At 35.5% G+C, this 16,885-nt stretch overlaps 2 long non-coding RNA genes across 2 annotated transcripts; both read left to right on the top strand.

The window, feature by feature from the left end:
• The first annotated feature begins 2,677 nt into the window (after positions 1 to 2,677).
• Positions 2,678 to 3,491, top strand: LOC123924835. Its single transcript, XR_006814853.1, has 2 exons — positions 2,678 to 3,064; positions 3,159 to 3,491. It is a non-coding gene; the product is annotated as an uncharacterized LOC123924835 (long non-coding RNA).
• An 11,967-nt stretch (positions 3,492 to 15,458) lies between these two features.
• Positions 15,459 to 16,218, top strand: LOC123924834. Its single transcript, XR_006814852.1, has 2 exons — positions 15,459 to 15,882; positions 15,982 to 16,218. It is a non-coding gene; the product is annotated as an uncharacterized LOC123924834 (long non-coding RNA).
• Positions 16,219 to 16,885: the final 667 nt, after the last annotated feature.

The following is a 16,885-nucleotide window of genomic DNA, read 5'->3' as shown; positions in this document are numbered from 1 at the left end:
TTCTTCTTCAAAGCTATTTGTAGCAAAGTTATTGACCCTGGGAAGTTGTTGGCATTGCAGAAGCAAATTGTTGTGACCTTATGTGAGCTTGAGATGTATTGCCCCCCCCCCCCCCCCCCCCCCTCATTTTTTGACATAATGTTCATCTAACAATCCACCTTGTCATGGAAACACAATATTGTGGACCAGCCTATATGAGATGGATGTACCCGATTGAACATTACATGAAGATATTAAAAGGGTATGTGAAGAATCGAAGTCGACCAGAGGGTTGTATTGTTGAGAGGTATATAGTTGAAGAAGCTATTGAGTTTTGTACCGAATACTTCTCTGATGTTAAATCAATAGGGCTTCCAATGTCACGACACTCGGGCAGAACAACAGGGGAAGGGATTGGTGCAAGTAAAGTAGTGACTATCTCAAAAATCAAAGTGTGACCAAACTAAAAAAAAATGCTATAGTAGCCCTTTTTTGTAGTAGTGTGACAAAACTTGGTTTGATTATGTGAGGCAATGAATAAAAAACTTCAACCACATATTAGAAGTATGACAAAACTCAATATGAAATTAGTCCAGTTTGAGTACAGCAAGGGTGCGGTACGGCGGTACCTGCAAAGACTCCAACGACCGAGTTAGTGTGAATTCAAAATATTTTCGGTAAAGATGTCTTAGCTAAATTTTCACAAAAGATACCTCTAATTATACAAAAAGAATTAAAAAATCAACATTTTTCTCTTCTACCAATTGAAGGATAATTTTTCGAAACATAATATACATTATTGACAAATTTAATACAAAAAGTAATTTTCTTAATTCTTGTGTTTTTATCGGATTTTCTATTTAAGAATGGAGATAAGATAACTAACAACAACCACTAACTAATTAACTAACTTGAAGTCTATAACTAATTATGTTATTACTCTTAATGAAAGATTAGCTATTAAACTATATCACAGAAACACTTTATTAAATTTGTTACCTTTTCAACAAAACCATCACATTGCAAAAGGAGGAATAAAAGAATTTATTAGTTCTTACTACTATCGAAATGACATCAACATGCACAAAAACATTTCAACTATAATTTTTCTTTGTTTTTTTTTGTTAGGTAGCTTAATAGCTAGAAATTCTATTCTTAAAGTGGATAAGTGGGGTGTTCGGAATTCGAACTCCGACCCCTGCATATAAAATGTGATATCCCTTACCAACTGAGCTAAACGGGACTCAACATTTTATTATTTTTTTGGTACAAGGACTCAACATAATTTTTCTACTAAGCTTTGGACAAATATAATTTTATTGATAACTTTATACCGTAAAAATCCTATGCTTTTGTTTATTAATTATTTCAATAAAAAAAATTATGCTATAGATCTTTAAGAAAACTTCCTAAAATTAGATTCATTAGCAAGGATATAATGCTACGGTGGAGTGGTCCACTGTGAAATAGTGTTTAAAATTATTTGAAATTCTAATGATTGTCGACAATATTCTTTAAAAATAAAAAATTGCGATTGTCATAAATTTTACGGCTAAAAGAATGATATGATTGGTGTCAGTTTCACACGAGTCACATTTATATTTTTTGTTATTTTAATCAAACTGATATCAATTAAGTCGTTAGGTAATCAATTTGTCCTTTAACTCTTTCAATCGACAAAGGCCACCTTCCATTATTTTTCCCATTTCTTTAATTTCTAACCTTTTATGATTAATGTGGGCAAAAAATGAAAAAGCGTCAAAATTCAAAATAAAACAAAATAATAACACAAGAAAAATAATAGATTTGGTCTAATAGTGAAGAGTTTAAGTAGTATGTTAAAGGTTTTGGGTTCGATCCTTGTTGACTCTATTGTAAACAAAAAACAAATAGTATAATCGTGTTTTTCCCTCGCACAAAACTAAACCAAAAATAATAATTTTCTAAAAATATGTTCGTTGTCATCATGATATTAAGGATATGCTCTAAAATAATTCATTTTTTTTTACGGTAATGAATAAGTGAAGTGTCCAGGGTTCAAATCCCGACTTCCGCATAATATATGCAATGTTCATACCAACTGAGCTAAACTCACGGGATTCTAAAATAATTATAGTTAAAAGATAAATATTTGTTATTTTTATTTTTTACAAAATCTAAAATACGCCTAGTGGTTAGCAATTCCACCCTTTAGGTGAATAAGTTGGATGACCGGGGTTCAAACATCGACCCCTACATATATAATGTAATGTCATGATAACTGAGTTAAACTCATAGGACACCCTAATTTCTATTTAGTACTAAAATATTGAATAATTTAATACTATAATTGCTACTTTAACATGGTAACTAGAGCTGTAAAAAGGGCCTTAAGGGGCCGGCCCTTTAAGGGGCGGACCCACTTATTCCTGATTATTAATTTTATTTAAATTTTAAACACAGTTTTTTTAAGGTGCCGATCGTGGACAGTGCTGATTGAAGAAAACGAGAATAAGTTCACGACACTAGAAAAATTGTTTAAAATTTAAATAAAATTAATAATCAGGAATAAGTGGGTCCGCCCCTTAAAGGGCCGACCCCTTAAGGCCCTTTTTACAGCTCTAATGGTAACCAACATCGCGAAACCGCGTACATGCAAATGCATGAATGTTTTTCTAGTTTTCAAAAAAAAAATTTCTTTTTCAAAAAAAGACAATAAAACTAGTTTTTCTTGTTTTTTATTATTTTTATTTAAATTTGTGTGTTTTTAAATTGTTGCCCCTTTCTATAATAAAAGGCTAGAAAAAAAAATATGAAAGTTGTATTTGTCTATTGATCGAGCTAAACAGACAAACACGAAAAATTCATTGACTCTGGTACGTTTAATAATGACTAATTTTTTAAAGTATTCTTGAAAATCTATAAATTTAAACAATTATTTATCGAAACAAATAAACGAAAAATAGAACTTTTGCAACATAAAGTGGTTAATAAATTTTTATTTGTTGCAAGCTTAGAAGAAAAAATATGACAAAAATTATTAAATTTGTTTATTTATTAATCCTCTTTATTTTCTTATTTCTCGTTTTACCGGAAGCTAGTGCAGGTAAACCATTTTTTTCACCCTTTTGAACTTTCTTGTTTATCTTATACAAAATCTTTCACTCGGTAATATTTGTTTCTTCTCTTTTATATCACAGCAATAGCAAGGTCAATAAGATGTAAAGAAGATTTTCAATGTCTATTCTATATATGTACAGCTCCTTATGTTGGAAAATGCGTTGATCGCAGATGTTATTGTCGTCCTCCATTAGAAGATTGGTAAGAGATTGATATTGCAACCTCAAAAGACGAAGTTTAAATCTCAATTGAGACAGATGTACAATGATCATTAGAATCACCGTTATTTATAATAAATTTATCTTTCCCAATATTTTATTTAAATGTTTTTTTTCCTATCATGACAATAAAAACAATGTCACCATATGATTATATTATGTATGTATGAAATAAACTGCACAAATATTGTTTTATGTATTTCAAGAACCATTTTAAGTTACGTAAAAAAAAAAAAAAAACATTTTAAGTAGCTAACATAACATGGTAACATCCCAATTTGTGGAGCGTTAACTTTAAAATTGATTTCCAACAAGACCGACATTTTTTAATAAGGCGAATTCTGCGTAAATTTCTGCCATTGATTTAAATTTATTGTAGCAGTCAACATGAACTAAAATAGATGGACGGCTCAGATCAATGCACGACAAGAAGTAGGAGAAAAATGGTAGGAGATAATCCATATCTTGAATTTTTTGGTACACATTTTATTTGAATGTATATTGGTATATTGGTGAGATGAACAATTATGATAGATTTATAAAAAGTGTTTGTTAATCAAAGTTGTGAGCATTTTCAAAAAAAAAAAAAAAAATCAAAGTTGTGAGAGAGTTAAGCATAACCCACCGTAATTATTTGTACTAATTTTCAAATAAATACTCTCTAAAATCTCACAATCGAATTTACAATTAGTTCTTCATTCAAATACTAATATTTGACGAACAATTAAATTATCTAAATTCCAAAATATGATTATCGATCAAAGGGATTTGTTAGGACTAAGTCTACCAAACAAAAAAAAATATCTACCAAAGAAACCTTCAGGGAGGTTCATCGGGGATTCTCCTTCTCTATGTATTTGTGCCTTAATATCTTGTAGTAGATTTAATTTAAGTAAGAAATGGCCTCTTGGCAAAGTTTCATAACATTGGAAACTTTTCATAGATTCTCAAATTCGATTATAATTAATCTTCACTCAAACACATTTTGGCTCGCGAAGACGCTTTTTGGATTCTGATGGGCCGATCATTTTTGCTTCGAGATCGGAAGTTAGATTCTAGTGGCATATCTTTGGGTCGGGTTGGTGTCTTCTCTGGTGGTGTCTGGGGCTTAGGAGTGTCTTTCTAAGTATGAGATTAGAAGTTGACCTCCATTAGGTGGTGTTGATTTTAGTTTTATTCATTGGTGTTCCGCATATATACGACGCCTTTGTTTTTGTAGTTCCATTTCTCCCGACCTCTGTTCGTCTTGTACAGAGACAGATTATTTATAATAATATATTTTGCTGTTAAAAAAAAAAAAAACATAAGAATGACATAAACCGATAGAGGGGAGGACATCCTCTCATGTGACATTTTTTTCATGTTTAATCTCATCCATTCATCTTTTTTAGTAATAAGCATTTTTAATTAAAAATAAAAGAGAAATTGAAATGAAAATACATTCATCCATGGAGAAATTTGAATGAGCAAAATTAGAATGAAAATACATTACCATGGAGAAATTGAAAAGAAGAATATTGGAATAAAAGAGATTGAAATGAAATTATATATAAAAAGGAGAAAAAAGCTTGAGCATTGATTTGTAGAAGATAGCTTTGTTGCATTATACATGGAGTGATGTTTTTCTCTCTCAACAAACCAACCACATGAGCAAGGCAAGTCAAACATGAAGATAAGACAAGAGCTTAGTTCACGGTTTAGTTTAAGGTAAATGAATAGTGTGGAGGGATTTTGGTGAGAAGCAGGGCGCATCAACAGGAAGTGAAAAAATGAATTATGAATTTTTTTAATTAATTAATGCAATTTACAATTATGACATTTTATTTTTATTGATTTTAAAAGTGGAAAATGGGGGCATTTTGTGTCCAAATGAAAAGGTGAATGATGCTATATGTTGTTCAACACTTCCAACTAATATCTGCTTCCACGATTCGTTACCAGTCATTTATTATTATTCAACCAGGTTATAAGTGAGTGTCTCACAGGGTTGGTTGGATCAATACATTATATTAAGAATAATCACATAAGTGACTTTTGACATCACATTTTCATCCAAAATTTTATAAGACATTAGAGTTATGAGTCCTCCCACTTATATATTGTTTAACATCAGCTCTTCCAACCAACATCTGACTTAACTATAACGCTTTATATATCTCAATATGTTGAGATATAAAAGGAGAGAATATATGTTATTGTAAAAAAAAGAGAATACATGTTATGATTACTTTCAACAATGGTAACATTTTTTATTTAAAAAAGAGGAAAGTTATTCTAAAAATAAAAAAGGAAAGGGTAAATTAATCGTTAATGATTATTTTACAATTATATTATGAGGTTGGATTTTTTTTTATAAGCATATGATATTGAATTTGAGCGTGGTCTCTTGAGATTATAATGCAAAACATTTACCACTAATTTGTCTCCTCATAGACGGGAGTGGCATTTTACAACAAAAGGACATATCTATACTATATACAAATAGAATACAAAAAAAATTGGTGTTGACTTTTCATAATACCAACAATATCCTTGACTTTTTTTAGTAGCAAAAATTGTTTATAAACAAATTTACCATAACATAAGGCATGTCTTTCTTTTTTGGAGCACGAAAAATCTTTTATTAACAAACTCACTCTAACATAAGGCATGCCTTATGTATTTTTACATAAATTTACATAAACAACAAAACAACACAGATCAAATGGTTTACCACTAACATTTTGTTACAACAAAAAATAAGAAAGGAAAAAGGATTATTAGATAAACACAAATAATAAGTTCAGCCATTTTTTATCAAGTAATTTAGTGGGTAGAAATTTCACCCTTAAGGTGAATAAGTAAAGTGTCCGGGATTTGAATGACGACCACTATATATATATATATATATGGGATGGATCAAATTACACCTGTGTAATATTTGAGTAATGTTACACCGCTCAATAACGCTTGAACGAATATAAATTTTACAAAATTCTCCGTTGAGTTGAAAGTTTATATCGTATAGAACATTCATGTTAAGTTTTACAAAAATCTAAAATCATTTGATATGTTATTGAGATAGATTAAGATTAACGGCATTCAATAAAAACGCATAAACCATTGATTTTGACTGATCTCAATAACATATCAAACGATTTTAGATTTTTGTAAAACTTAACATAGATGATCTATACGATATAAGCTTTCAATCCAACAGGTGATTTTGTAAAATTTGTATTCGTTAAAACATTATTGAGCGGTGTAATATTACTCAAATGTTACACCGGTATAATTTGATCCATCCCCATTTATATATATAGACACACACACACAGAAACATTTCAACTATAATTTTTCTTTGTTTTTTTTGTTAGGTAGCTTAATCGCTAGAAATTCTATTCTTAAAGTGGATAAGTGGGGTGTTCGGAGTTCGAACTCCGACTCCTGCATATAAAATGTGATATCCCTTACCAACTGAGCTAAACGGGACTCAACATTTTTTTTTTTTGGTACAAGGACTCAACATATTTTTTCTACTAAGCTTTGGACAAATATAATTTTATTGATAACTTTATACCGTAAAAATCCTATGCTTTGTTTATTAATTATTTCAATAAAAAAAATTATGCTATAGATCTTTAAGAAAACTTCCTAAAATTAGATTCATTAGCAAGGCTATAATGCTACGGTGGAGTGGTCCACTAGTGTTTAAAATTATATGAAATTCTAATGATTGTCGACAATATTCTTTAAAAGTAAAAAATTGCGACTATCATAAATTTTACGACTAAAAGAATGATATGATTGGTGTCAGTTTCATACGAGTCACATTTATATTTTTCGTTATTTTAATCAAACTGATATCAATTAAGTTGTTAGGTAATCAATTTGTCCTTTAACTCTTTCAATCGACAAAGGCCACCTTCCATTATTTTTCCTATTTCTTTAATTTCTAACCTTTTATGATCAATGTGGGCAAAAAATGAAAAAGCGTCAAAATTCAAAATAAAACAAAATAATAACACAAGAAAAAATAATAGATTTGATCTAATGGTGAAGAGTTTAAGTAGTATGTTAAAGGTTTTGGGTTCGATCCTTGTTGACTCTATTGTAAACAAAAAACAAATAGTATAATCGTGTTTTTCCCTCACACAAAACTACACCAAAAATAATAATTTTCTAAAAAAATGTTCGCTGTCAGCATGATATTAAGGATATGCTCTAAAATAATTCGTTTTTTTTTTACCGTAATGATTAATTAGAGTGTCCAGGGTTCAAATCCTGACTTCCGCATAATATATGCGATGTTCATACCAACTGAGTGATGATAAATTTCGCAAGTGCACGAAAATCACGTAGTAATAAAAATATCGATCCACAGGGATTGTGTGATCAAACTAGTCGAACGGTGTTCATAGACATTATACAGAAAATACACATAAATTGGGGGTATATTGAGTAATGAATTGCTAGAAAATGTGCTTTGATATAGTGGAAAAAGCGAGGTAGAATCATCGGAATCATCTAGTCTATAGCTAACCGCATGCAACCTACAATGGCATAAGATCTACTCAAGTGTTCACAACTAGATCGACAAATTAGTGAATCGCAATCTCTTGTCAAAATCCACTCTATTCGTTGTCGATACTCCCCCGATCTCTCGGGCGGAAGCTACCTACAACGAATGATGTTAACGCGCGTCAATCGTTCGCTACACTCTATGCCTCAATCTCTCGACCGGAGACACTCGAGTGCTCAATACAATTCAGTTCAGACATTAAATCAATACTCTCGCACGTGACTTAACTCAAAATCATTATAACACTAATGAAGGATTATAAAGCATTAGAAACAGACTTGAATTGAATGAACACTATAAAGAGAGTATGATCTTACACAATTGCAGGTTACATTCAATGAACTACATCCTAAACTACCTAGATTCTACCTCCGAAGGAGTTTAGCTCCTCATCGTTCTTCGTACGCTTCCTCGCTTCATCGCCACGGCTTGTGAATCCATGATCTGATGCGCTTGGAGCTCTCCACTGGAGTGTTGAATCACGATTTTCAAGTTCCAAGACCAAAATGTAGTCAAATTTAGCAGAATTTTCCAACCCGAAAACAGAATTATGCAGAAAATATATATACAGAAGGCAACCACGCCGCGCGCCAGATCTACCACGCCGCGCGTGGTTGCAAATCCATCACTATGCCGCGCGTGATAACAGAATCACGCGGCGCGTGATCAAGTCAGAGAACAATCTTCTTCTTCAGCAACGCTTCACGCCGCGCGTGGTAAGGCATCACGCCGCGCGTGGTCAAGTCAGAGAGCAATCCAGTTCCTGAACAAACTTCACGCCGCGCGTGGTCAGGTATCACGCCGCGCGTGATCAGAGTGGAAATCTTGGCTCCCTGTGAGCTCCATCACGCGGCGCGTGATGGGCTACGCCCCCAGCGTAGTGAAAATCATTCATTTCCTGCAGTTTTTCCTGTTTTCTTGCCAAACAAGTAATCAAGCTAATGGTTAGATTTCTCTCATATTTATTGCTAAAAACCTACTAAAATGTATCTAATGTTGCTAAAATAGGCATGGATTAGAGAGTGTGACGATTTGTCATCACAACCCCAAACTTGAACCTTTCCTTGTCCTCAAGGAAACAACTTTTACCTCAAGCTTTTGTGTCAAGACCTTGGCATTTTCCTTAAATTCACTCGAATCATACATACGTGAGACTCACCTGATGATCAATGATCCACCTGCAAACAATGCTCAATTGCACAACCGTTCCCGCAAGGCATTTTCAAGTAGTTCACACTTTTCGACCAAAGCTCTATGATTTCATCACACTACTCACATGCACTCTTCAGTTTTTGGTAATTCACTCAAATCAACACATCAATGCAAGTCAACAATAATTTTGCAAGTAATCTAAGAATTCATTCGGTTCACTTTGTGCACACACATTAGAGGACTTTTAGGGTTATAACGTGGCTTGGCTAGGGTGGATGGTGACATTTTTGGATAAGTAGTAGAAAAACTTGGAGTTAGATCCCCCTAAGGTCAAAAATGTTTCATAAACCAAACCCCCTTTTCCTTTGAACTATAGTGGACTAGAGAACTTTTTCAATCATCAAACAAAGTTTTGCAATTCTTTTGAATTCAAGGCTATCACTTCTTTTTTTTTTTTTGTACTTCTTTTCTATTTTCCTTTCACATTCATTCATCTTCTTTTTTTTCATTTTCTTGCCTTGCAATTGTTGAAAAATTTTTTCTCAATTTTTCAAATCAAAACTTTCATAAGTTCTCTAGTACCCTCACCCCAAACTTTATTTGTTGCTAATTCCAAAGAGCAACCCCAAACTTAGTAGTGAGCAATGCGCATCAACCACTAATTAGGTGCCTAACCTCCAAGAAAGTCATTCCTTTTTTTCATCAAAATTTTCTTAAGGTTTTGCAAAAAAAACATTTTCTTTTTCAGCTCAAATTGGTTAAGCAAAGGATAATTATATGTAAGGGTGGATAGAAAGGCTCAAAGGTACCAAGAAACATGCCTCGTGTGTGCTACAAAAGTACCAATCAAATACAAAGACGACAAGCAAAATCGAGAGACAATACAAGAGTGGATATCACACATAGAAGAAAAATGAGTGTTTGGCTCAATACCTCACGGTTGGGTCGAATCAAAGAACTGGTCAAAAAGTGTGCGTTCCCTTCCTTTGCCTCTTGATCGCATGAGTGCAACAAGCTATTGCACTGCAAGTTTCACATATCACACACGGAGAAAATCAAGTAATTGATACTCAAGTAACTAGAAAGAACATGCCAAAATATTGAAACAAATTCTAGAAGTGAAAACCATTCCACAATTAAACAAAAGAAGATTCAAATTCAGAGTACACAATTAAAATATCCAGCCAATATCCAAGCAACATCAAATATTATTACAAACCAAGCAAATAAAAGACAATTAAGTAAAGATAGAGATAGAGTAGTAGAATAGTAGTAGTAGCAGCAGCAGCAGCAGAACATCATCATCAACAACATGCACGATCTTAACACCCCTGACCACAGAAACATACTCCGGAAACATAGGTTGATCCGGTAAATAGGCATTTGCAAAGAATTCTCTAGCCCACATCTTTTCTCATGAACTTCACTGATGAAGTGGGGATGAACCTGTGGCCGAGTGACATTGCTCCGGCGAGGAGGAGATGCTTGAGCAGACCGAGAAGATTGGCCCTTGCTTGCACTCATCTTCGTTCTTGGTTTCTTTGGAGGCTCTTGTGGTGGATTAGCATCACTCTTCTTCTTTCCCTTTCCGGTTAGCCGAGTCAACATCTTGATATTGTAAAGATTGAAATGGGTAAAATTGGGAAATGGTGAAATGAGATGAAATGAGGGATTTGGAGTGGAATTAGGAGTGGGTGATATGGGTGTAATGTGAATGTGAATGAAATGGATGATTGGAGGTGATTAGAAGTGAAATTGAAGAAGTTTGGAGAGTGAAAATCGGTTGTCAATGGAGTTTTCAGTGTGGGAGACCGTGTGAATTGATGATGGGACGGATGGAGTGGTTGAGAAGATGAAGAAATTCAAATTTGACACGCTTTCCTGTGTACCCACGCCGCGCGTGGTCCATCTACGCCGCGCGTAGTAGCAATTGTAACGGTCAAGAACTTCTTTCAAACAGGCCACGCCGCGCGTAATCACCATCACGCGGCGCGTAATCACTTAGTCAGAGACTCCATATTTCTCCAATCTTCACGCAGCGCGTGATATACCCCTACGCCGCGCGTAATGCCTTCTGAAAACTTTCTCCTCTGTGATGAAGGATCACGCCGCGCGGGATTGTACTGCGCCCCCGGCGTGGTAGAATTCTGTTCTGCCCTGTTTTTGCTTCCGTCCTTGCTTCTGCTGCACACCTACCTGCATACTTCAAAAGAAAACATACTAAAACATTAAAAACCGTTGGGTTGCCTCCCAACCAGCGCTTGTTTAACGTCCCGATGCTTGACGTTCCATGCCCCTAAGGGTCACGGAGAAGAAGTGCCACCATGTGGCAAGTAGTGTGCATTCCAAGGTAACTTAAGAGCATGTTTAACAATATGATCATAAACCTGGATTTTAAAACATTGGGGGTCACCATCATCACACTCCATCTTATCAAAAACATTGAACGTGACCTGCTGATCATCGGTCCTTAGCATGAGCTCGCCCATCTCTACATCGATTAGTGCACGGCTGGTTGCTAAAAAGGGTCTACCAAGTAGCAAAGGCTCCCACTCCCTAGTTTCTTCTATGTCTAAGACCACAAAATCCGCGGGAAACACAAACCCAGCAACCTTAACCAACACATCATGGAGAATACCCTCCGGATGCACAACCGATCGATCCGCCAAAGAGAGACTCATCTTTGTCGGCTTTGCTACAGCTCCCGGTATCTTCTTCATCATCGATAACGGCATCAAATTAATGCTAGCACCCAAATCACACAAAGCTTTTTCAATGGTGAGCGTTCCAATGGAACATGGAATTGTAAAGCTCCCCGGATCTTTCTTTTTCTGCGGTAGCTTCCGTTGAATGAGGGCGCTGCGCTCCTCCGTCATACTTACCATTTCATCATCCAATGGTTTTCTTTTCTTTGTGAGCAGCTCCTTCAAAAACTTTGCATAACTCGGCATTTGCTCCAAAGCCTCAACTAAAGGTATAGCCATCTCAAGCTTGTTCAACACCTTCATGAACTTCTTGAACTCCTTCTCCCGCTCAAGATTCTTAACTTTCTTTCTCCTAGGAAAGGGCATCCTAGCATATGGTGATTCATCAACTCCTTTACCTTTCTCAACCTTCTTACTCTCTTTTTCTTTTGTCTCCCTCTGTTTTTCAACTTCTTCTATTTCATCCTCACTAATCTCAACTTCCTTAGACACATTTTCCTTTTCTACTTCTCCCTCATATCTCTCATTTTCAACCACAACTTCTTGCTCATTTCCAACTTCTCCCTCAATGACCTTCTTTTTCAAGGGCTTCTCCACAGCTGGCCTTTCCGGTATCTCTCTACTCCTCAACGTGATTCCATTGCAAGTTTCATTTTTCGGATTATCATGAGTGTTCCCACCGAAACCTCCTTGGTTTTGCAACATAGAAAACTGTCTTGACAGCTGACCCATTTGCACCTCAAGATTCTTTATAGAAGCTTCATGATTCTTGTTAGAGGTTGCTTGACTCGATTTCATCGCTTCAAAGTTGCTTTGGGTCATGAGCATGAACTGATTTAGAGTCTCTTCCATCCTTGATGGAGGCCTTTGCTGCTGTTGCTGTGTACCTTGACCTTGCATACCATTCCCCCACCCGAAACCGTTGTTATTATTGTTGTACGGCTTCCGAAAATTGGCCAAGTAGCGAGCCTCCTCTGAACCCTCCGGGAAGCATCCGCCATTTGGGTGGTCCTGCAAACAAAAATCACAGCGAACATTGTCAATTTTACCTATTGGAGAAGATTGAACTTGCGGATTGGACAGCAACTTCATCATTGCTTCCATTTGGCTAGTCATGAGCTTTTGCTGCGCCAATAGTGCTGTTTGGGTATCCAATTCCAACACTCCGCCTTTCTTTTTAGCTCCCCTATCATTAGTAGCTCTATACTCGTTTTGAGCCATGCTTTCAACCAATTCTCTTGCTTCAGTTTCGTCACGGTTCTTCAACGAACCACCGGCTGATGCGTCAAGTATCATTCGCGTTTGAGCCCTCAAACCTTGGGTAAACATTTGCATCTGATTGTGGCCATCGAAACCGTGATTCGGACACCTTTTAAGACAAACTTTGAACCTCTCCCAAGCATCATACAACGTCTCACCATCCGCTTGTTCGAAGTTGCTAATTTCAGCCCTTCTTTCTAGGAACTTATGAATAGGGAAGTAACGATCTAAGAACTTCCGCTCCAGCTGTCTCCAAGTCTCAATTGTTCCGGCTGGTATCGTGTCTAACCAATCTTTAGCACGGCCGGTGAGAGAATGCTTGAATAACCTCAGTCTTTTGTCCGATTCGCTCACCCCCGGTGGATCGGTATAGTCGCAGGCTTCATAGAAGTGAGACAAGTGTAAGTTCGGGCATTGAGCTTCCGAACCTGAATAAGGATTCTCTTTTAAGGCGGAAAGGACCGTGTTCTTGATGTCGAATGAGACAGGATTCGCCGGCTGAAAGCCTTGATTTGCCAACGCGTCATTGTCTCTCCTCCCATAATCACCAAGGGTACGCCTTGGCGGTTGAGGAACCGGAGGAACCTGTTCTTCCTCCATTGTTGCTGCAGTCCTTCCTTGACAGTCCGGTGTATCCCTTAGCAAAGCTGTTCCCCTTAAAGCTTGAGCTTCCCTTGTTGCCTTTCGAATTGCGCGAGCTGTCTTTTCAATCTCCGGATCAAATTGCAGCTCTTGAGGACCTGTTCTCCGCATGCACAATGAAACACACAAGTAGAACGCTCCGGGAGAAAAATACACAACAGAAAGTAATAAAGAAAAACACAGAAAATATGAACACTATTGCCTAGTTGAACCAATCACAATCCCCGGCAACGGCGCCAAAAACTTGATGATAAATTTCGCAAGTGCACGAAAATCACGTAGTAATAAAAATATCGATCCACAGGGATTGTGTGATCAAACTAGTCGAACGGTGTTCATAGACATTATACAGAAAATACACATAAATTGGGGGTATATTGAGTAATGAATTGCTAGAAAATGTGCTTTGATATAGTGGAAAAAGCGAGGTAGAATCATCGGAATCATCTAGTCTATAGCTAACCGCATGCAACCTACAATGGCATAAGATCTACTCAAGTGTTCACAACTAGATCGACAAATTAGTGAATCGCAATCTCTTGTCAAAATCCACTCTATTCGTTGTCGATACTCCCCCGATCTCTCGGGCGGAAGCTACCTACAACGAATGATGTTAACGCGCGTCAATCGTTCGCTACACTCTATGCCTCAATCTCTCGACCGGAGACACTCGAGTGCTCAATACAATTCAGTTCAGACATTAAATCAATACTCTCGCACGTGACTTAACTCAAAATCATTATAACACTAATGAAGGATTATAAAGCATTAGAAACAGACTTGAATTGAATGAACACTATAAAGAGAGTATGATCTTACACAATTGCAGGTTACATTCAATGAACTACATCCTAAACTACCTAGATTCTACCTCCGAAGGAGTTTAGCTCCTCATCGTTCTTCGTACGCTTCCTCGCTTCATCGCCACGGCTTGTGAATCCATGATCTGATGCGCTTGGAGCTCTCCACTGGAGTGTTGAATCACGATTTTCAAGTTCCAAGACCAAAATGTAGTCAAATTTAGCAGAATTTTCCAACCCGAAAACAGAATTATGCAGAAAATATATATACAGAAGGCAACCACGCCGCGCGCCAGATCTACCACGCCGCGCGTGGTTGCAAATCCATCACTATGCCGCGCGTGATAACAGAATCACGCGGCGCGTGATCAAGTCAGAGAACAATCTTCTTCTTCAGCAACGCTTCACGCCGCGCGTGGTAAGGCATCACGCCGCGCGTGGTCAAGTCAGAGAGCAATCCAGTTCCTGAACAAACTTCACGCCGCGCGTGGTCAGGTATCACGCCGCGCGTGATCAGAGTGGAAATCTTGGCTCCCTGTGAGCTCCATCACGCGGCGCGTGATGGGCTACGCCCCCAGCGTAGTGAAAATCATTCATTTCCTGCAGTTTTTCCTGTTTTCTTGCCAAACAAGTAATCAAGCTAATGGTTAGATTTCTCTCATATTTATTGCTAAAAACCTACTAAAATGTATCTAATGTTGCTAAAATAGGCATGGATTAGAGAGTGTGACGATTTGTCATCACTGAGCTAAACTCACGAGATTCTAAAATAATTATAGTTAAAAGATAAATATTTGTTATTTTTTATTTTTTACAAAATCTAAAATACGCCTAGTGGCTAGAAATTCCACCCTTTATGTGAATAAGTTGGATGACCGGGGTTCGAACATCGATCCCTACATATATAATGTAATTTCATGACAACTGATTTAAACTCACAGGATATCCTAATTTCTATTTAGTACTAAAATATTGAATATTTTAATACTATAATTGCTACTTTAACATGGTAACCAACATGGCGAAACCGCGTACGTGCAAATGCATGAATGTTTTTCTAGTTTTCAAAAAAAAATAAAAAAAATTCTTTTTCAAAAAAGACAATAAAACTAGTTTTTCTTGTTTTTTATTATTTTTATTTAAATATGTGTGTTTTTCAATTGTTGCCCCTTTCTATAATAAAAGGCTAGAAAAAAAAAATGAAAGTTGTATTTGTCGATTGATCGAGCTAAACAGACAAACATGAAAGTTGTAATTTTTTAAAGTATTCTTGAAAATCTATAAATTCAAACAAATATTTATCGAAACAAATAAACAAAAACATAGAACTTTTGCAACATAAAGTGGTTAATAAGTTTTTAGTTGTTGCAAGCTTAGAAGAAAAAATATGACAAAAATTATTAAATTTGTTTATTTATTAATCCTCTTTATTTCCTTATTTCTTGTTTTACCGGAAGCTAGTGCAGGTAAACCATTTTTTTCACCCTTTTGAACTTTCTTGTTTATCTTATACAAAATCTTTCACTCCTTTCGCTAATATTTGTTTCTTCTCTTTTATATCACAGTAACACCAACGCCATGTAAATATGATTATGAATGTAAATTCATTAAATGTGGTCTTTATGTTGGAAAATGCGTTTTTCGCATATGTGAATGTCGTCATCGATTAGAAAATCGTCATCGATTTGAAAATTGGTAAGAGATTAATTGCAACCTCAAAAGACGAAGTTTAAATCTCAATTGAGACAAATGTAAAATGATCATTAGAATCACCGTTATTTATAATAAATTTATCTTTCCCAGTATTTTATTTAAATGTTTTTTTTCCTATCATGACAATAAAAACAATGTCACCATATGATTATATTATGTATGTATGAAATAAACTGCACAAATATTGTTTTATGTATTTCAAGAACCATTTTAAGTTACGTAAACAACAAAAAAAAAAAATTTAAGTAGCTAACATAACATGGTAACATCCCAATTTGTGGAGCGTTAACTTTAAAATTGATTTCCAAAAAGACTGACATTTTTTAATAAGGCGAATTCTTGGAATCAGATCATCTCTCGCCACTGGATGATACTGCGTAAATTTCTGCCATTGATTTAAATTTATTGTAGCAGTCAACATGAACTAAAATAGATGGACGGCTCAGATCAATGCACGACAAGAAGTAGGAGAAAAATGGTAGGAGATAATCCATATCTTGAATTTTTTGGTACACATTTTATTTGAATGTATATTGGTATATTGTTGAGGTGAACAATTATGATAGATTTATAAAAAGTGTTTGTTAATCAAAGTTGTGAGCATTTTAAAAAAAAAAAAATCAAAGTTGTGAGAGAGTTAAGCATAACTCACCGTAATTATTGTACTAATTTTCAAATAAATACTCTCTAAAATCTCACAATCGAATTTACAATTAGTTCTTCATTCAAATACTAATATTTGACGAACAATTAAAT

Source organism: Trifolium pratense, linkage group LG4 (genome assembly GCF_020283565.1).
Source record: "Trifolium pratense cultivar HEN17-A07 linkage group LG4, ARS_RC_1.1, whole genome shotgun sequence".
Classification (NCBI taxonomy): Eukaryota; Viridiplantae; Streptophyta; class Magnoliopsida; order Fabales; family Fabaceae; genus Trifolium; species Trifolium pratense.
Note: the sequence above shows the minus strand (reverse complement) of the source record. Positions and strands in the feature narration are given on the sequence as shown.